The sequence below is a fragment of the Leopardus geoffroyi genome, chromosome A2 (assembly GCF_018350155.1).
Source record: "Leopardus geoffroyi isolate Oge1 chromosome A2, O.geoffroyi_Oge1_pat1.0, whole genome shotgun sequence".
In the NCBI taxonomy this organism is placed as follows: Eukaryota; Metazoa; Chordata; class Mammalia; order Carnivora; family Felidae; genus Leopardus; species Leopardus geoffroyi.
In genome coordinates this window covers 7,414,781-7,437,087 of record NC_059331.1, presented here as the reverse complement: position 1 = coordinate 7,437,087, position 22,307 = coordinate 7,414,781, and the positions used below count along the sequence as shown (strand labels likewise).

The 22,307-nt window shown below is 45.2% G+C and overlaps 1 long non-coding RNA gene across 2 annotated transcripts in view; it reads left to right on the top strand.

Annotated features, from left to right (window-relative positions):
• The first annotated feature begins 9,946 nt into the window (after positions 1 to 9,946).
• The window catches only part of LOC123605242, a 49,159-nt gene continuing 36,798 nt past the window's right edge, over positions 9,947 to 22,307 (top strand). For both annotated transcript variants that reach the window (XR_006715683.1, XR_006715681.1), the window contains exons 1-2: positions 9,947 to 10,159; positions 22,189 to 22,278. This is a non-coding gene — a long non-coding RNA (uncharacterized LOC123605242). The remainder of the gene's footprint in view (positions 10,160 to 22,188; positions 22,279 to 22,307) is intronic.

The following is a 22,307-nucleotide window of genomic DNA, read 5'->3' as shown; positions in this document are numbered from 1 at the left end:
GACAATTAAAAAAAATTTTTTTAATGTTTATTTATTTTTGAGAGAGAGAGAGAGACAGTGTGTGAGCAGATGAGGGGTAGAGAAAGAGAGAGGGAGACAGAATTTGAAGCAGGCTCCTGGAGCCTGGAGCCGAGCTGTCAGCACAGCGCCCGACGCGGGGCCCGAAATCCCAGACCGCAAGATCACAATCTGAGCCGAAGTCGGACGCTTCGCCGACTGAGCCACCCGGACGCCCTGAGACTGAGACGATTTTGAAGTAGGCTCACGTGATGGAGGTGCCTGTGCCTGGTGGAGTGGGTGGGGCAAGCCTCTCAAGTTTGGAGACCTGAGGGGTGAGGAGGAACCCCCTCTGGGAAGTGCGGGGCGGGGAGGGGGGAAGAAGGCCAAAACACTGGCTGAGATAGAGATGAGTTTGACCTCTTTCAAGATCAGGAAGATCTGCGTGGCTGAGGGAGGAAGAGGTGAGCAATAGGAAGCGAAGTCAGCTGATGAGGTGAGGTTGGAGGGTCCCCACAGGTGGCACAGGCTTTAGGGGGTCAGAAAGCAGCAACTCCTTTTCCTGCCCGTTGAGTCTGAGCCACTTGAAAGATGCAGGTGGCAGGCCGATAGTGATCAGGAGATGAGTGTCGCTTCTGACCCGAGCTGGGGAGGAGGGTGTGTATGAATGCGACAGGATCACCACCTGCCCACTGGCCCAGCTTGCCTGCTCTGTGGTGGGCCAGAGCCAGAAGAGAAGATGGGGTTGAACTGATACCCTTGGTTCCTTGTTCCAAGCTCACTTCTCAGAGGACCTGGCTGTCTCATGCTTTCCCGCTAGGGGGTGGAGGAGAAATTCTCCATCTGGCCACCTGAGGACTATGGTTTGAGTGCTCCTCCAGTGTGGCCACGGTGAGTGTCTACCTGTCCCGTGCTGATCAAATCTGGCAGCTCCAGGCCAGGGCACCTGGGGGACTAGATTGTTCCAGGCTGGGGCACTGGTACTGAAGCGGTGTCTTTCTCCCAGTCTCACCCGATTTCAGTGACCCCTTTCTGGGCTTAGCTCGGAGGGCTGGTAGGGTTATGGCAGAGCCTGACCACCGCCTTCGGGACCAGGGGCCAGGGGCTTGAGGATGCCCTCTGTTATGAAATGTACCTGAGATCTGTTTTAATCACACATGGTGGGGGCGCCCGGGTGGCTCAGTGAGTTGAGTGGCCAACTTCAACTCAGGTCATGATCTCACGGTTCGCGGGTTCAAACCCGGCGTCGGGCTCCATGCTCACAGCTCAGAGCCAGGAGCCTGCTTCAGATTCTGTGCCTCCCTCTCTCTCTGCACCTCCCCCACTCGTGCTCTGCCTCCTTCTCTCAAAAATAAATAAACATAAAAAATCTTTTTTCAAAAATCACGTACGGCGATGGACATGGAGACAAGTGTCTTTGGAAGAAAACTTTATTACAGTAAAACCTTGGTTTGCGAGCACAGTTTGTTCTGGAAACATGCTTGTAATCCAAAGCACTTGTATATCAAAGCGAATTTCCCCAGAAGAATGTAAACTCAGATGATTCATTCCACAACCCAAAAATATTTATATAAAAATGATTACAATACTGTAATATAATACAAAATTGTAAAGAAAATGCAAAATATAAATAAAAAAATAAATTAACCTGCACTTACCTTTGAAAACCTTCATGGCTAGTGTGAGGGAGACAAGAGAGAGGAGGGTGATTGTGTAGGACGACCGACTTTCACTATCACTAACGGAATCACTGCTCTTGGCTCCATGGAATCTTTTTCTTGTGCAACTTTAACAAGGAACTTAGCCAATGACACTTGCTTTTGCCTCCTTCTGAGGATTTCGCCGAGATGTGGCATCGCATTGTCATTAAGCAGATTCCTCGCTCGCACTGCTACAGCCTTATTCGGGTGGTGCTTTTCTACAAAATCTTGCACTGTTTCCCACATTTTACACGTCTTCCTAATCTCATTTGGGGTGAGGGATTCCTCCGCCTTTTCCTCCTCCTCCTCCTCTGCAGACGAGATCTCATCCATAACCTCTTGCTGTTGCTTGTGATGCGGATCCATCAGCCATCAGTGGTCAGCTCCTGGCCATGTTCCTCCACCAGCTCTTGAATGACATCCTCATTCACCTCCAGTCCCCTCCTTGGTCTTCCCCAAGGACACAATTTCATCGACCACCAGTGGCTCCTGTTCATAAGCAAGCCCCTCTAAGTCATATCTAAGAACACAGTCAGGCCACAGTTTTCTCCAAGCAGAATTGAGGGTTCTCTTGGTGATCCCATCCCAGGCTCTGTTGATGATCTTGAGGCAGTTCACGATGTGGAAATGATTTTTCCAAAACTCTTGGAGGGTAAGGCTTGTTCCTTGGGCCACCTCGAAGCATCGCTGAAATAGTGCTTTAGTGTAAAGCTTTTTAAAGTTCACAACGACCTGCTTGCTGATCCATAGGCTGGAGGACTGGAGTGGTGTTGGGAGGAAGGAACTTGACCTTAATGAACTTGAATTCCTCTAGTAAGTCATCCTCAAAGCCTGGAGGATGAGCAGGGGCATTATCCATAACCAGCAAGGCTTTGAGTGGCAGATTCTTTCCTAAAAAGTACAGTACTCGTGATTCCCAAGAGGAGGGGAATGTCTCACAGAGCCATTATGGGGAAAAACCATAATGGGGTCTGTAGGAGGCAGGAGAAGTAGGAGGAAAGCACAGGCATGAGCCTTTATTATGGTTTTTGCAGGAAGAAATAGGCGAGGCAGTGTAGGCAAGCTGAACAAGCTTAGAATTGGCTACTTCGAATAATTTTGGTGGGCTCTAGGCTCTAGAGTCCATTCCTAGTTGTCTGTTACTTGGCCCTGGCGTGATTTAGGGCAGAGGAAATATTGGCTTGCTGTGTTAGGAGTGAGATAACAGAGGTAGTTGGATTGGCTGGTTTGCATATGAAAGTGTGCTCAAAAGCAAGTTGTTTCCTATCTCTAGGAATTACCCAACCCTCAGAGGGGTGGTCCTGAGCTAGGTTTGCAAGGCCCTAAGGTGTCAAAGCATCACAAAATATAGAAAATTAAAAACAGGATGAATACACCCTCCATTGGAAGTAAAGGGCAATCGCAAGAACTAACATTTCCCGAGTGTCTATTTTGTGTCAGGTACTATGCTCAGTCCTTCATGCATGGACTTTTACCCGCAGCCCAGTGAGGAAGGTACAGAGGAGGAAACTGAGGCACAGAGAAGTTAAGTTGCCCAAAGTCACACAACTAGAGAAGTAGCAGAACTGAGTAATCTTATCCTACAGTCCTAACCATTAGGCAAAACTGCCTAGCTGATAGGTAGCAGTTCTAAAAGCCTGGCCCAACAGTTGTGCCCCATCAAGGGACAAAGACTAGACATATAAATTTTTGCAGACCTTGGGGTGCCTGGGTGGCTCAGTTGGTTAAGTGTCCGACTTCGGCCCAGGTCATGATCTCATGGTTCGTGAGTTCGGGCCCTGTGTCGGGCTCTGTGCTCACAGCTCAGAGCCTGGAGCTTGCTTCGGATTCTCTGTGCCCCTCTCTCTCTGCCCCTCCCCTGCTCATGCCCTGTCTCTCTCTGTCTCAAAAATAATAAAAATATTTAAAAAAAATAAATAAATTTTTGCATAGCTCTACTGAGGTATAATTCATAGCAATAAACAGCACATATTTAGGTGCATAATTTGATGAATTTTGACACATGTGTGTCTTGTCTTTTACTCATTATGATGATTTTAGGATTTATCCAAGCTCTTGTAGGAATCAAAACTTTGTTCCTGAGTAGTATTTCATCATGTGACTATAATAGCATAATTTGTTACCCATTCACCTTTGATGGATATTTGTGTTAAAGCACATATATCTTGTTAAAATAATTTTTCTGATATAAAAAATAATATATGCCTGTGAAGAATTTTAACAGTACAGAAAGGGTACCTCTTTCTAATCCCAGGCCCCAGAGGAAATCACTGTGAGAAGTTTGAGGTAGCCTTCTAGAATTTTGTCTACTATTGGGAGTTTGGAGAAAAATCAAAGACATTTAAAAAAATTTTTTTAATGTTTATTTTGAGAGAGAGAGAGACAGAACGCAAGGGAGGAGTACAAACTCATGAACTGTGAGATCATGACCTGAGCCGAAGTTGGATGCTTAACCAACTGAGCCACCCAGGCACCCCACCCTGCCTTTTCTCCCTCTTTCAATAACCCTTTTGAATGAAGTCTCTTTACCAATGTCCAGAATTATTTTTCACAATGATAAAGAAACAAAAATCCCTTGGGTCATTTTTGACTCTTTGCTCTAAAACTACACAAATCCATCAGCAGATAGCCATTGGCTCTGCCTTAATTTTAGCACCAGAGTGGATCCCACTCCCTCCATTCTCCCCAGCCACCTTTGTCCAGCCACCTCCATCTGTCACTGGGATTATTGCGTTAACTTTCTAATGGTCCTCGCTGATTCTATCTTTTCTTCCCTAGAGTCACACAAAAGATGAAGAGAATTTTATTTTATTTATTTAAGGTTTTTTAAATGTTTATTTATTTTTGAAGGAGAGAGAGACAGAGCATGAATGGGGGAAGGGCAGAGAGAGAGGGAGACACAGAATCCGAAGCAGGCTCCAGGCTCTGAGCTGTCAGCACAGAGCCCGACGCGGGGCTCGAACTCACGAACCGCGAGATCATGACCTGAGCCGAAGTCAGACACTCAACCAGCTGAGCCACCCAGGCGCCCCAAAGAGAATTTTAAAAATAGACATCCGGTCATGTTGCTCCTGGAACTCAAAACTCTTCAGGGGCCCCTCCATTGCTCTCAAGGTAACACCCACAATTCTTAGAGTTGCTCAGATGGCCTTGTATGATCTGACTTCATTGCTTCTCTGACTTCACTTCCAATTAGTCTCCAACCTGCCCGACTCACTTCAAACATTTTAGACACTGGACTTCTGATGTTGCCTACTTTTTAAAAGTTTATTTATTTATTTTGAGGGAGAGAGAGAGAGAGAGAGAGAGAGAGAGAGAGAGAGAGAGAGAGAGAGAATCCCAAGCAGGGTCTGCACTGTCAGTACAGAGCCTGATGCAGGACTCGAACTCAGAAACTGTGAGATCATGACCTAAGCCATAATCAAGAGTCAGATGCTTAACTGACTGAAATACCCAGGTGCCACTCTGCTGTTGTTTTAAAGGCCAAACCTCTCCTACCTCAGGACCTTTGCCCTTGTTCATTCTCCAGAAACTCACACTCATTCCCTGAATTCCTCCAACCGGATGGCTGGGGGGTGTACATGGTTCTGGGCCTTAGTTTTCTCATCTGTCAAACTATTCTTTCTCTTTACCTCAAACACCAGGCAGAACCAAAGGTATAGTGGGAAGGGAAAATGCTTTTCAAAGTGAGAACTGTTGGGGTGTCTGGGTGGCTCCCTTGGTTAAGCGACCGACTCTTGATTTCGGCTCAGGTCACCATCTCTCTGTTGGTGGGATGGAGTCCCACGAGGGGCTCTGCACTGACAGCATGGATCCTGCTTGGGATTCTCTCTTACTCTCTCTCTGCCCTTCCCCTGCTCTCTCTGTCTCTCTCTCAGAAATAAATAAATCAACATTCAATGTGAGAACTGTTGACCTTAAAAACAAAACTGGCGGTTATTTTATCAGCAAAAGATGGGCTTATTTAGGAACAGCAAAAATTTGCAACCCCAGGCCCAGGCAAACCATGGCAAAACCATAGGTAAGTCCCCACAATAAAGGAAGGTAGCTCTTTTTATAGGGGAAAAAGGGGGAGTGGGGAGGGGCTTTTATAAATTAAAAGTGCATTGGAATAAATTGGGAGTGTGAAGTATAGTGGCTTCTCATTGGCTGAGCTGTTGCTGGGGGAGGAAAAAGCTTCCTTCCTCTTGCTGGGATACTAAAGGAGTACTTACTTACAAGGTCCCTCTCTTCCTGTTGGACCTACAATTGACTAGTGCTGGGCATGAAAGCTCTCCCTGCTGGTCTCCCAACTCCATTCTAAATGCGGTTTCCTTTTATTCGTTTTCACAAACCTTTCCAATAGGGAAGTAAAGTTTTATAGTTGGTTTCAAGAGCTACTTGAGATAGAGTGTAATACCCTCAATCACCAGAAGATGACAGCACGTCACCGGATTTGCCACGTAGATAATTGTACCCTCACAATATAGGAATTAGGAGACATTGCTAGTATTTATACACCTCGTCACCCTTCATAAATAGGGAAAATGGAAGGAATGTATACTTGCCGGGCATCTACTGTATGGGCTGGATACTCTTATCTACATTTGTGACTTAAGTCAGAGCACGTCCCCCATCTCTCAGAACTCCCCCAAAACAATCAAATGGGAAATGAAACAAAAAATTAAATGTACATATATAGTGTCTAGGAGTGAACCTAACTGAAAGATACAACCCACTGAAGAAGAAAATTTAAAAACTTTAAGGCCCTAAGGAAGAAACGGGATGAATGGAGGTGTGATCCACTTTGTGGACTGACAGATACTTTTGTAAACCTGGTGTTCTGTCAGAGTCTCGGAAGGAATGACAAAAGAAGCAAAAAAAGCTTTCATTGGGCATCCTGAGGACGGGCCCACTGACAGTGAGGCCCGCCCAAGCCCTGCCCTCACACGTGGTTCTCATCCGGTTTCCGCCCCCTGAGCCCGGAAGCCCCCTTAGCCCTACCCACAACGCACTACGCTTACCCTCAAGCCCCGCCTTCTAGGATTGGTCTTCAGCCCCCCCCCCCCCCACCACGCCCCAAGGCCTTGTCTCAGGCCAAGCCACGCCCCCAGGCACTGTCCCCGCCCCTGCCCTGCCCACTAATCCTCGTACTCCTTCCTGGCTGGGCGGATTTAAGACCCTTGCCTGCCCGCTGGCTTCTTCAAGCTCTGCCCTCCTCCGACTCCGCTGGGCGGGAGCCCGGGGGACCCGCGCCATCTCGGCTCACAAAATCGGAAGCAGAAGTGTCTGTCAGCCGGGGCGCCGCCGCAGGCTGCATCGCCTCTGGGGCATATGGGAGCGCCCAGCTCTGGTGTCGCCTGGTGGGTCTGGCTCGAAAGATCCGGGACCAAAGGGCAGGTCCGGCCAGTCCCTTGCTTCGCATTTTCCGAGAGACTTCCGGATCCACCGCTCTTCCCGGCAGGCGGGGGCCGGGTTGCTCTGGTGTGGTGGAAGTAATGGGTCCAGATGACTCTCGACCTCAGTTTTCTCATCTGCTGCTCCTTCCATCTCCCCGCTGCTCCTTCTCCCCCTTCGCCCCAAGCACTAGGCTGATGTTATAACCCAAAAGTATAGTGGGACAGGAAAAGGGCTTTTCTTTTCTTTTTAAAAGAGAACTTTTATTTTAATTTTTTAATTGAAAAAAAACTGTTAATTAACTTTTTAAAATTTACATCCAAGTTGGTTAACATGTAGTGTAATAATGATTTCCGAAATAGAATTGAGTGATTCATCACTTACATATAACACCCAGAGCTCATGCCAACAAATTGTCCTCCTTAGTGCCTCTTGCCCTTTATTTATTTATTTAAAATTTTTTAACGTTTATTTGTTTTTGAGACAGAGACAGAGCCTGAATGGGGGAGGGGCAGAGAGAGAGGGAGACACAGAATCGGAAGCAGGATCCAGGCTCTGAGCCATCAGCCCAGAGCCCGACGTGGGGCTCGAACTCGCAGACCGTGAGATCGTGACCTGAACTGAAGTCTGATGCTTAACCAACTGAGCCACCCAGGCGCCCCACCCCTTGCCCTTTAATGAGAACTTTTAAAAGGACATGAGCATGGATGATCTTAAAAACATGTTGTATGAAAAGAAGCCTTGCTCCAGTGTATATATGATTCTATTTAATGTTTATTTAACTTTTTGAGAGAGAGAGAGAGACAGAGCGCGAGGGGGGGGGGGGGCGGTGCAGAGAGACAGGAAGACACAGAATTGGAAGCAGGCTCCAGGCTCTGAGCTGTCAGCACAGAGCCCAGTGCAGGGGTTTTAACCCATGAGCAGTGAGATCATGACCTAAGCCGAAGTTGAACGCTTAACTGATAGAGCCACCGAGGCACCCCAAAAGTTCTTAAAAATTTAAACTATAGGGGGCACTTGGCTGGCTCAGTTTGTGTAACATGCAACTCTTGATCTTGGGGTTGTGAGTTTGAGCCCCATGTTGGGTATAGAGATTACTTAAAAATAAAATCTTTAATGATAAACAAAATCTTAAAAAATAAAATAAAATTTAAACTATAAATTTGTTTCCTGTTGTGAAAATAAAGGGAAACCTCACTAAAATGGAGTCAGGAGGCCAGAAGGGATAGGTCTAACTCTACTACTCCATGTTAACTACAGGAAGAACTGTCACAAGCCCCAACAGGGAATGATGTACATTGTGTCTCATGCAAGAAATTGACTACCCAGGCAACTCAGCAGATGGGAAAACTCCTCATCAGTCTCAACTCTTGCTTTTGTCTGTCAGACTGATTCAAAACAACCCCTCCCAACTTACTCTTTTCCATGAAATAACATTCCTCTGCTTTGTTGGGCTACACTATGGTTTTTGCCATTGTTTGCTTGTCCCAAATTGTGATTGTTGGCCATTCTTGAATAAACCTATATTTTGCTAGTAAAATAATTTTTAAGGTCAACTTTTTTTTTTTGGTATTTCTTATTTTAAAAAATTTAATGTTTATTATTTTGGGGAGAGAGGGCAGGGCAGAGAGAGAGGGAGAGACAAAATCTGAAGGAGGATCCAGGCTCTGAGCTCTCAGCACAGAGCCCTACATGGGGCTTGAGCTCATGGATGGTAAGATCATGACCTGAGCCAAAGTCAGACTCTTAACAGAGCCACCCAGGAGCCCCTTTTTAAGAGGTTTAAAAAGAAATGATTGAATGAATCTCCACAGGATTCAGTTTGTAAACATACTATAAATAGTACATTCCAATGTGGCACTCACATAGGAAATGTTGTCTTGTATGTTTGTTTTACCATCTGTCTTCCTCCCCAGTTGAAAAAAGAGTTCTGTGAAGGCAGGACTTGAATAAATGAAAGGAAAAGCATTATTAAGGGAAGCGATGGTTGGGGCATTTGGCTGGCTCAGTCACAAGAGCATGCGACTCCTGATCTTGGGCTCCTGAGTTCAATACCCCACGTGTGTGTAGAGATTAAACACATAAAAACTTAGGTAAAAACAAAAAGTGATGGTGACCACACAAAAACCAGCAAGTGAAATATATAAAAGATCTAAACATGTTCATACTTAATGAAAGTCTAAAAATGCTTCACTATTTGCCATATAAAAACGGAAAGATTTAAAACATTAGGCCAACGGTCCCAAGACTGCTACAGAAATGTACGACAAGTTCAAAGGTAATACCAAAAACTTCTGAGAAGGGGCAAAGAAGTTTTTAAAGAATAGTGAAAAGGATGTATCAGGTATCAACTGCTTCATAACAAAGCACCTCCAAGCTTAGTACATCCTTGAACCCCGCTGCAGGAACTCAGAGAACAGCATTTTTTGATTGGGAGCTGCCTGACTGGTCCGAGGTGGGCGCGAGGCTCGGTCCAACCGACTCTGTACCGTTCTGGTCCCGCGCCGAAGTCCGTGCCCTCGGCCTCGGCGCCGCTAAGTCCTGCCGGAGCCTTCCTTCCACCTTTAGGCCCCGAGACCGGAAGTGGGGTGCTTGGGACCTGAGCAGCGGCCAACTTCCCTTTACGGGTTTTCTCTTTATTTGCCTGCGGCACAGAAGAGCGGCTGCAGGTGCGAGGTCGGAGCTAGAGCTGGGAGAAGGGCCTCTGGGGAGTGGGTCTTGACTACGGCGAGGATGCGAGGCTCGCGGAAGGCGGGGGGGTCTTGGTCAGGGTGGGCAAACGGGGCCTCTCGGAGGCGGGCCTCTGTGGGGTGCGTGGCCGGCGGGGGCGTGGCCTCGGGGGGCGGGGCCCTGGTGGGGGGGGCGGGGACTGAGTGGGCGGGCGCGCGCCCCGGCAGGGGCTGGGTCTCGCGAGCGTGGAGATCAACGGACGTTGGTCGCTTCTCGGGGTCCTTCCGACCTTCTGAACTGGGGGTGTCAGTTGGGGCGGGAGTGAGAGGTGTTGGTGAAATCTACTTCCAGGGTGTCCCCTTCTGCCTTCGTTATACGGGAGAATTTCACTTGTGGCTTTTGTGAGAATTGCTGAGGTGAGAATATCTTAAACTTAATTTTGGTGAATTACGTTTGATAAATTCATTTGGGAAAATGCTTTCTCAGGATTCTAAGCGTGAGGGTCAATAAAAAAGTGTAATGAAGAAAATGAAATGAAGTGATAATGTAAGTAACAAGCCTTACAATTAAAGTTATTCACTTCTGTACTTCGCAGATCAGCTACACCTCTCCTCCAAGGGCCTGCCCTCGCGGTCGAGTTTTATTTTTTATTTTTTTAAAGGTTTTGTATTTAAGTTTGTTTAGTTGAGATAGAGAGCGAGAGCGCGCGCGTCTGTGCGGACGTGGGGGGAAGCGGGCAGAGAGCCTGATGCGGGGCTTGAACTCAGGAGCCTGGAGATCATGACCTGAGCCTAAGGCAGGAGTCCAGCGCTTAAGGGACTGAGCCATCCAGGCTCCCCTGGGAAGAGGGTAGACTCTTGATTTAAAAAGCTCTTCCCTTGGTTGGAAAGAAGGCAAAAGTGACTCTGATCCGTGAGGTTAGCTGTGTGCAGAGGTGACGCCTCAGCTACGTGCATTGTTTGTTTGCGCTTGACTGTTTTTCTTGATTACACAAGTGATGCACGGGTATGTTGTTTAACATTCAAATAATTCAGAAACTATAGTAAGAATGTTAACGGTTCCCTTCACACTCTCCCTGCCAAGTGCACATAAAATACAGTGCACTCCAGTTTTGTAGGCCTCCAGTGTTACTGATGGCAGTGTGGCCTTGCCCTAATTTTTTTTTTTTTTTTATTGTGGTCAAATGTACATATCATAAAAATTTCCCTTTAACCTTTTTTGAGGGTACTGTTCATTGGCGTTAAGTACAATCACATTATTGTGCGACCGTTACTACCACGCATCTTCAAAATTTTTCATTTTCCCCAAATGAAACTGTTCTCATTAAAAAGAAATAATGCCCCATGGGGCGCCTGGGTGGCTCAGTCGGTTAAGCGTCCGACTTCAGCTCAGGTCATGATCTCACACTCCGTGAGTTCGATCCCAGCGGCGGGTTCTGTGCTGACAGCTCAGAGCCTGGAGCCTGTTTCAGATTCTGTGTCTCCCTCTCTCTCTGCCCCTTCCCCACTCACGCTCTGTCTCTCTCTCTGTCTCAGAAATAAATAAAAACATTTTTAAAAAATTAAAAAAAGAAACAAAAAACTTCCCATAACCCTAACTCCCAGCCCCTGGTAATCTCTATTCTATTTTCTTTCTCTCTAAACTGGACTATTGTTGGTACCTCATATAAGTGGAATCGTGCAATATCGTTCTTTTGTGTCTAGATTATTTCACTTAGGATAATGTTCTAAAATACACGCATGTTGTAGCATGTATCAGGATTTTATTCCTTTCTAAGGTTGAATAATATTATATTTATATATTATAGACATAGTTTATATATGTTTATATTTTGCATATTTTATATCTTGTTATATTTTTATATATTTCATATTATATAGTTACATATTTTGCATATTTTACATTTTTGTATATTTACATTTTGTATATATTTTATAATTTATATTGTAAAATGAACTTATATTTAATATAGATGTAATATATAAATATATATTCTATGCACTTACATTTATTTACACTAGAATTTTATATAATATATAAATATAACTATAACATTATTCAACCTTAAGCGTATACATTTTGTTTTTCTGTTCATTTGGGTTGTCCACCTTTTGGCTTTTGTGAATCATGCCACTACGAACATTGGTTTACAAATATCTCTTCAAGTTTCTCCTTTCAGTCCTTTTGGATATATACTCAGAAGTGGAATTACTGGATCATATGGTTATTCGCTATTAAGCTTTTTGAGGAACCACAACACTATTCTCTACAGTGGCTGTACCATTTCACATTACCATCAGCAATGAGTAAGGGTTATAATTTCTCCATATCCTCACCAACACATTTTTATTTATTTATTTTTTATTAAAATTTTTTTTAGTGTGTGTTTATTTTTGAGAGAGAGAGAGAGAGAGAGAGCAAGCAGGGGAGGGGCAGAGAGAGAGGGAGACATAGAATCTGAAGCAGGCTCCAGGCTTCAAGCTGTCAACACAGAGCCTGACACAGGGCTCAAACCCACAGACCGTGAGATCATGACCTGAGCTGAAGTTGGACGCTTAACTGACTGAGCCACCCAGGTGCCCCTATTTTTATTTTTTTGGTAATAGCTATCCTAATAGATATGAAGTAGCATTTCCTTATGGGTTTGATTTGCACTTCCCTGATGATTAATAATGTTGAACATCTTGTCATGTGCTTATTGACCATATGTATGTCTTTATTTTAATGTTTATTTATTTTGAGAGAGAGAGCCCAAGTGGGGTAGGGGCAGAGAGAGAGGGGAGAGAGAGAATCCCCTCTACACTGGCAGTGCAGAGTCTGACATGGGGCTCAAATTCACAAACCATGAGATCATGACCTGAGCTGAAACCAAGAGTCCGACACTTAACTGACTGAGCCACCCAGGCGCCCCTATGTGCCTTCTTTGGAGAAATATCTGTTCAAGTCCTTTGCCTGACGGTCATTTTCTTTTTCTTATTAAAAATTTTTTTTCAATGTTTATTTTTGAGAGACAAGAGACAGAGTGTGAGTAGGGAAGGGGCAGAGAGAGAGGGAGATACAGAATTCAAAGCAGGCTCCAGACTTTGAGCTCTGAGCTGTCAGCACAGAGCCTGACACGGAGCTCGAACCCACGAACCGTCAGATCATGACCTGGGCCGAAGTTGGATGCCCAACCGACTGAGCCACCCAGGCGCCCCTGCCTAACAGTCATTTTTAATGCATGTATATACCTTTCTGCATATACATATTTTATAAATTATGTAAATATATTTATACTTTACCTTCAGATCTATATCAGTTTTTGTTTTAAACACCATAATCATTTCCCACAGTATGAATATATAATTATTTGGGCCCTTGCTATAATGTAATGTATATTTCAATTGGTTCCAGTTTTTACCTACTATAAACAGTTTTTAATGAACAAGCTTGAACACACACACATATCTATCTATCTGCACAGATGCCAGAGTTTCTCTTGGCTTCGGTCCTACAAGTTGCTAGTTGAAGGCATAGGACTATTTAAAATTTTAGTAGACATAAATTCCAATATGCCAGCACACTCCCAACTATCAGTGGCCTCTAGTCATCCTTTGTCATCTGTGGCTAAGACAGTTTTTCTAGCCAGTGCCAAGGGATTGGTGGTCTGAACTTGGAACCCTGATAAGTTATCCCCTAGAAGCCCTCCCTTGGCCTGCTGGTCTACCTAGTTTTGAAATTATTCCTGCCAACCCACATTATTCCCACAAACTAAACAATAGGTCTTGATATACCTCTTACAAAAAGATTGCCCCCAAAGTCTCAATTCCCCCAAAAGCCTCTCTAAGGGGGAGCATACCTTGTGGGAGTTGCCCTGCCCTAGGAGGAAATTTCCCTTCCTTTCCTGAGCCCTCCAGCTGTCCATCCCTTCCTCTATTGCCATGATGTGGGAGACAGTGGTCAGATGGATAGACGTACTCCCTCTCTGTGCTCCCTAGTTCCTTAGTGCCTGGGCTCTCTGTTGCTATATAACCCCTCCCCCTTCTTTTTAATAGTTTATTTATTTATTTTGAGAGAGAGAAAGAACACACAAGCAGGGGAGGAGCAGAGAGAGAGGGAGAGAGAGAATCTCAAGCAGGCTGTGCACTGCCAGTGCAGAGCCCAGTGTTGGGCTTGAACCCACGAACTATGGGATCATGACTTGAGCTGAAGTCAAGAGTCAGCTGCTTAACCATCTGAGCCACCCCTTCTAATTTGATGGGAAAATATGCCATATGTAAAATATGTTAAATGTTCTGTGTATCTGTAAGGTATATTGTATATAATATATACATATTAATTTTCACATATTATACAAAATATATGTGTTTTCCTGTAAAACTTCACCTTGAACAATTTGCCACCTTTTTTTTTGTTTCAACTTTTTACTTAAATTCTAGTTAGTTAACATATAGTGTAATATTGGTTTCAGGAGTAGAATTTAGTAATTTATCACTTACAGGGGTGCCTGGGTGGCTCAGTTGGTTAAGCATCTGACTTTGGCTCAGGCCAATGATCTCGCGGTTTGTGAGTTCGAGCCCCGCGTCGGGCTCTGTGCTGACAGCTCAGAGCCTGGAGCCTGCTTCGGATTCTGTGTCTCCCCCTCTCTCTGCCCCTCCCATGCTCATACTCTGTCTCTCTCTGTCTCTTAATAATTAATGTTAAAAAAAGTAATTTATCACTTACAGCTAACACCCAGTGGTCATCACTAGTGCCCTCCTTAATATCCATCACCCATTTAGCCCATCCCTTGCCCAACTCCCTCACCAACCCTCAGTTTGTTCTCTATAGTTGAGTCTCTTATGGTTTGCTTCCCTCTCTTTTTTCCCCCTTCCCTTATGTTCATCTCTTGTGTTTCTTAAATTCCACATATGAGTGAAATCACATGGTATTTGTCATTCTCTGATTGACTTCTTTCACTTAGCATAATACATTCTAGCTCCATCCATGTCACTGCAAATAGCAAGATTTCATTCAATTTGATGACTGAGTAATATTCCATTGTACATGTGTACCACATCTTCTTTATCCATTCATCAGTTGATAGACAATTGGGCTCTTTCAATAATTTGACTATTGTTGATAATGCTGCTATAAACATTGGGGTGCATGTGTCCCTTTGAATTAGTATTTTTGTATCCTTTGGGTGAATACCAAGTAATGCAATTGCTGGGTCATAGGGTAGTTCTATTTTTATTTAAGAAATTTTTTTTGAAGCTTATTTATTTATTTTGAGAGAGAAAGCATGTGAGTTGGGGGGAGGGGCAAAGGGAAACTGAGAGAATCTTAAGCAGGCTCCATACTCATTGCCAAGCCCCATGGGGGGGGGCGGGGCTTGATCCTGCAACCCTAGGATCATGAACTGAGCCAAAATCAAGAGTCTGATGCTCAACTGCTCAACTCAGCCAACTGAGCCACCCAGACGGCCTGAGTTTGATGTTTTTTTTAATAGATTTTGGATACTAATCCTTTTTCAGATATGTCATTTGTGGGGCACCTGGGTGGCTCAGTTGGTTAAGCGACTGACTCTTGATTTCAGCTCAGGTCATGATCTCACAATTTGTGAGATTGAGGCGCCCCGCCCAACCCCCGTTGGGCTCTGTGCTAACAGCAAGGAGTCTGTTTGGGATGTTTTCCCTGCCTCTCTCTCTCTCTCTCTCTCTCTCTCTCTCTCTCTCTCTCTTTCTCTTTGAGAGAGAGAGGCTACAAGTGAGTGAGGGGCAGAGAGAGGGAGGGAGGGAGGGAGGGAGGGAGGGAGGGAGAGAGAAAGAGAGAAAGAGAAAAGTGTGGCTCACCCAAAGCAGGGCTCGTGCTCACCTGATGCAGGGCTCGGAATCACTAACTGTGGAATCATGACCTGAGCTGAAGTTCGATGCTTAACTGACTGAGCCACCCAGGTGCCCCTCTCTCTCTCTCAAAATTAATAAACTGAAAAAAAGATATCTCATTTGCAGATATCTTCTCCCATTTTGTAGGTTGGCTTTTAGTTTTGTTGACCATTTCCTTCACTGTGCAGAGGATTTTATCTTGTTGAAGTCCCAATAGTTCATGTTTGCTTTTGTTCCCCTTGCCTCCAGTGACCTATCTAGTAAGAAGTTGCTCCAGCCCAGGTCAAAGAGGTTGCTGCCGGTTTTCTCCTCTAGGAGTTTGATGGCTTCCAGTCTCACATTTAGGTCTTTCACCCATTTTGAATTTATTTTTGTGTATGGTGGAAGAAAGTGGTCCAGTTTCATTCTTCCTGCATGTCACTGTCCAGCTTTCCCCAAATCATCTGTTGAAGACACTGTCAAATTTGCCTTTTCTTAATCTTTCCCTCTTAGGGTGATAGCATCACCACCTATCCAGTTTAGTGGTTTTGTAAGGAGAGACCATTGCTGTAGGCAGAATACTCCCATCCTAAACACTGGCACTAAAGAGCTTTTCTTTTATAGGAAAGAATTTACAAGACTGGGAAGTGGGTTGAGTGGGTGGGGTGATAGGATAGTTGATCAGGGAGATCAGCTGATTGTCGGGGAGGGGAGGGGCTGTAGAGGGTTGATCTGAGTCCCTGTGCTCAGGGGTGAGTTCAGGAGGAGAGAAGCTTGGCTGAAGTTTAGTGAACACAAATTAAATTCAGAGGCATTTTATCTAAGTAGTTTAGTGCGGACAAACAGTGGAGCTACTCATTCATGAGACAAAGGTGGGAATTTGGATGGTCTGTGCCTGGCATTGTCAAAGGTAAACAAGGGGTCATCATCCTGCCCTATCTAAGTCATGCAGGGAAGAGTGTTTCGTTGTATTCGGGCACTTCCCAGAACACAAAAAGGGCTGGGGAATTTCTTGCCCATCACAGTTTTCCAGGAGCACAGGGTTTGGGTGTGAAGCTTGACATTGTGAGTATAAAAACCTTCTGTGGTTTCTCTAAGTTCTCAAAACTGGCTACACATCTCCCCCTCTTCTCACTTTTCATCCCAATCTAACTCTAGCAGATCCTTTGACATTTCCTTCAATATGTGTACAATCATCTCTTCTGCTCCCAAGGAGTCCCCATTCTCACCTGGACCCTGCTGTTGCCCCTTACCATCCACCCCCACTTTTACTGTTGCTTTCCCTGTTCTGTCCTATGAACAGCTGCCAGGATGATCTTTTTTTATTTTTCACTTTAAAAAATTTAAATCCAACTTAGTTAACATATAATGTAATGATAATTTCAGGAATAGAATTTAGTAATTCATCACTTACATATAATACCCAGTGCTCATCCCAACAAGTGTCCTCCTTAATGCCCCTCACCGCTGTAGCCCAGCCCTCCTCCCAACATCCCCCCCAGAAACCCTTAGTTTGTTCTCTGTATTTAAGAGTCTCTTGGGGCGCGTGGGTGGCTCAGTTGGTTAAGCGTCCCACTTCGGCTCAGGTCATGATCTCAGTCTGTGAGTTCGAGCCCCTCGTCAGGCTCTGTGCTGACCGCTCAGAGCCTGGAGCCTGCTTCGGATTCTGTGTCTCCCTCTCTCTCTGTCCCTCCCACACTTGCACTCAAAAGTAAAATAAAAACATAAAAAAACAATGCTAATATCATCCTCAATGGGGAAAAACTGAGAGCTTTCCCCCTAAGGTCAGGAACAAGACAGGGATGTCCACTCTTGCCACTGTTATCAACATAGTATTGCAAGTCTTAGCCTTAGCAATCAGACAACACAAAGAAATAAAAGGCATCCAGATTGGCCAGGAGGAGGTCAAACTTTCACTCTTTGAAGGTGACAGGATACTCCATATGGAAAGCCCAAAAGATTCCACCAAAAACCTTCTGAAACTGATCCATGAATTCAGCAAAGTCGCAGGACATAAAATCAATGCAAAGAAATCGGTTGCATTTCTATACACCAACAATGAAGCAACAGAAAGAGAAATCAAGGAATCGATCCCATTTACAATTGCAGCAAAAGCCATAAAATACCAAGGAATAAATCTAACCAAAGAGGTGAAAAATGTATACACTGAAAACTATAGAAAGCTTATGACAGAAATTGAAGAAGATACACACAAAATGGAAAAATATTCCATGCTCCTGGATGGGAAGACCAAATATTGTTAAAATGCCGATGTGACCCAAAGCAATCTACATATTCAATGCCATACCTATTAAAATAACACCAGCATTCTTCACAGAGCTGGAACAAACAATCCCAAACTTTGTAGGGAACCCATACTCATACCCTTTGTATGGAACTTTGTAAAGACCCCCAAATAGCCAAAGCAATCCTGAAAAGGAAAACCAAAGCTGGAGGCATCACAATCCTGGACTTCAAGCTGTATTACAAAGCTGTAATCATGAAGACAGTATGGTACTGGCACAAAAACAGACACTCAGATCAATGGGACAGAATAAAGAACCCAGAAATGGACCCACAAACGTATGGCCAACTAATCTTTGACAGAGCAGGAAAGAATATCCAATGGAATAAAGACAGTCTCTTCAGCAAATGGTGCTGGGAAAACTGGACAGCGACATGCAGAAGAATGAACCTGGACCACTTTCTTACACCAGACACAAAAATAAACTCAAAATGGATGAAAGACCTAAATGGAAGACAGGAAAGCATCAAATCCGAGAGGAGAAAGCAGGCAAAAGCCTCTTCAACCTCGGCCGCAGCAACTTCTTACTCGACACGTCTCCGGAGGCAAGGGAAACAAAAGCAAAAATGAACTATTGGGACTGCATCAAAATAAAAAGCTTCTGCACAGCAAAGGAAACAATCAGCAAAACTAAAAGGCAACCAACAGAATGGGAGAAGATATTTGCAAATGACATATCAGACAAAGGGTTAGCATCCAAAATCCATAAAGAACTTCTCAAACTCAACACCCAAAAAACAAAGAATCCAGTGAAGAAATGGGCAAAAGACATGAAGAGACACTTCTCCAAAGAAGACGTCTAGATGGCCAACCGACACATGAAAAGATGTTCAGCGTCACTCATCATCAGGGAAATACACATCAAAACCACAATGAGATACCACCTCACACCTGTCAGAATGGCTAACATTAACAACTCAGGCAACAACAGACATTGGCAAGGATGTGGAGAAAGAGGATCTCTTCTGCACTGCTGGTGGGAACGCAAGCTGGTGCAGCCACTCTGGAAAACAGTCTGGAGGTTCCTCAAAAAATGAAAAATAGAACTACCTTATGACCCAGCCATTGCACTACTAGGTATTTATCTAAGGGATACAGGTGTGCTGTTTCGAAGGGGCACATGCACCCCAGTGTTTATAGCAGCACTATCAACAATAGCCAAAGTATGGAAAGAGCCCAAATGCCCATCAATGGATGAATGGATAAAGAAAATGTGGTATATATATACAATGGAGTATTACTGGGCAATCAAAAAGAACGAAATCTTGCCATTTGCAACTATGTGGATGGAACTAGAGGGTATTATGCTAAGCAAAATTAGTCAGAGAAAGACAAATATCATAGGACTTCACTCATGAGGACTCAAAGATACAAAACAGATGAACATAAGGGAAGGGAAGCAAGAATAACGTAAAAACAGGGAGGGGGCCAAAACATAAGAGACTCTTAAATATGGAGAACAAACACAGGGTTGCTGGAGGGGTTGTGAGAGGGGGATGGGCTAAATGGGTAAGGGGCATTAAGGAATCTACTCCTGAAATCGTTGTGCTATATGCTAACTAACTTGAATGTAAATTACAAAATAATAATAATAATAATAACAATAAATTAAATTAAAAAAAAGTCTCTTAGATAGTTTGTCCCCCTTGCTAGTATGTTCTTAAAAAATATAAATAGGGGGGCGCCTGGGTGGCGCAGTCGGTTAAGCGTCCGACTTCAGCCAGGTCACGATCTCGCGGTCCGTGAGTTCGAGCCCGCGTCAGGCTCTGGGCTGATGGCTCAGAGCCTGGAGCCTGCTTCCGATTCTGTGTCTCCCTCTCTCTCTGCCCCTCCCCCATTCATGCTCTGTCTCTCTCTGTCCCAAAAATAAATAAACGTTGAAAAAAAATATATATATATATATATAAATAGGAATAGAAAATTCTTACAAAACTCCTGCTAGCCTGCCAGTCACAAGGTGTAAATCCAGATTGGATCTAGGCTTGTTTGCCCTGATCTTGACCAGGCTCCTGGCCCCTCTGCCACCCTCTCCCATCACTCTCCTCTCCAGACACCCAGGTCACAAGCTCCAGCCACACCTGCACGGGCTTTCCTCCCTGTTGAGCATCTGCGTGGAGCTAGATCACCACCGCCACCCCCCCTCCGCCCCCCCCCCCCCCCGCCACTTTAATTTTCCTGAGACCCTTTTCCTCCAGGGCTTCCAAAGGCCAGGACAAGGTGGGAGTGGAGCCCCAGGAGCCCCCAGTCTGCCTGCATTAGGGTTGGGGCCTTTAGGGTTTGAGATGTTTGAGGTATAGAACTACACTATACCTTGTATTCTTTTTATTAACTTGGGCAATTGACTTGGTAAACTTCTCTGAACTTGAGTACCCTCAACATCACAGGAGGTTGCAAACCTTCCTCATGGACAGCAAGGCCCCCAGACCTCTTTCCTGGTTGTGAGAGACAGGATTGCCATGGCCTTTTAGGAAACCCGTGTGCCTACAGGCATTTGCTTTGTTTGTGTGTGAGGTCATGGGTCATGTGATACAGCCTCCAGGCAGGTGCTAGCTGTAGTCTAGGGCATGGCCAGCTTCTCACATCCACCTCTTGTCCTCTAGCAATGCCTGCTCAAGTCCACCTGTCTCCAGGAAGGAAATGTGGAGGCTGAAGTGATGGCTCCAGGGTGGCTGACAACCTGGTCATAGGTAATCATATTAAATCAAAATCCCCCTTGGGGTGCTTGGGTGGCTCAGTCAGTTAAGCGGCCAAGTCTTGATTTTGGCTCATGATTCATGGTCTGTGAGTTTGATCCCCACTTCAGGCTCTGCGCTGACAGCACAGAGCCTGTTGGGATTCTCCCTCTTCCTCTCCCTGCCCCTCCCCTGCTCATGCACACACACATTCTCTCTCTCTCTCTCTCTCTCTCTCTCTCTGTCAAAATAAGTAAATAAACATAAAAAATTCCCCTCATTCCAATGTGACATCTCCCTCCCTGAGGTTGGCTGTGTCTCCTTTTGTGGCCTGGAGCCTTCCAACCTGACCAGGACTTGTCTCCATACTCCTCAGGACCATTAGCCTCTAATGAATGGTGGTGGCTAAGAGACTTCCCAGAGAATGCTCAGTATTTGTGAATGTTTTTCAGCGCCTGTTCATATTAGCTCAATAGTCACTTCAGAGCTTCAGAGCTGTGGCAGAAAACCAAGAAAAGGCTATGTGCTGACTTTGTCTCAGGAATTCGTGGAGACATAATTCATTCATTTACTGAGTATTTGTCCCAGGCCTCCATAGGCTCAGGGCTGTGTGGTGTCTCGCCTAGGGGACCCAGGCTGGGTGTGATCACAGACTAGTTGCACAGAGAAAAGTTCAACCCCTTGTTGAAGAGCTAATAAATCAATGAGGCCAGGTGAGATTGCTGAGGATGTGCAAATGGAGAGAGATGAGAGGTGAGGAATCGCCCCTGCCCCATCTGAATGTCCCATTCCTTGGTCTTCTGGGGCCATCCTCCTCACACCCCACCTTCCTGGGACACTGATAGAGATGGGCCTTGGCTGAGCCCAAATGTGTGTGATGTTTCAGGATTCAGCGACCTTTGAGGAAGTAGCAGTGGACTTCCTCGAGGAGGAGTGGGCACCACTGGACCCTGCTCAGAAAATCTTGCGTAGAGACATGATGTTGGACAACTATAGGAGCCTGGCCTCAGTCAGCCTAATCTCTTCATTCATAGGTTTCTGCTGCAAATATTTCTTCAGCACCTGTTACATTCCAGGAACTGTTCTTGGTCTTGGGAAAAGAGTAGTGAAGAGGGAGATGTGGCCCACTCTTGAGGAGTGACAGAGTACAGCAGGAGTGTCCACACCTTTCCTTAAAAGGCCAGAGAGGAAATATTTTCAGCCTAGTGGGCCGTAGTGTTTCTGTTGCAGCTACACACAATGATGCAATGCTACCAGTGTAGTGGCCAGTGTAGTGCAGAATGTAAACAAATAGGCAGAGGCATGTTCCAGTGAAACTATCTTTACAAAAGCAGGTGGCTAATCCCTGGGGTCTAGTCACTAGTCCGTACTCTAGCATCTTCCCCTTGAGAATGGAGATTCATCTCTTATGCCAACCTTATTTTTTTCATGTTTAGAAGCTTTAGTGTGGCTCTGAGCTTGGGTCTGAGGATCCCCAGTCCCTCCAGGGCACGATGTGAGGTAGTTTGTTTGGGTCCTGGGTACCATCATCACTGCCCATGGGGCCACACATGCCCGTCCTCTGAAAGTGGTGGTCCCACTTTGAGGGGAGGTTGCCTTTTCACCCTGCACGTTCTGCCTGATGTGTCTTTCTCTGTGTACAGGGTATCATTTCCATAAACCCAGCCTGCTCACCCATAAGGAGCTGAGGACCAAGAAGAGGAGAGTTCTAATTGTCCAAGAAACCCGTTCAGGTGAGCCTCAGGTAAAAGGAACTCCATTT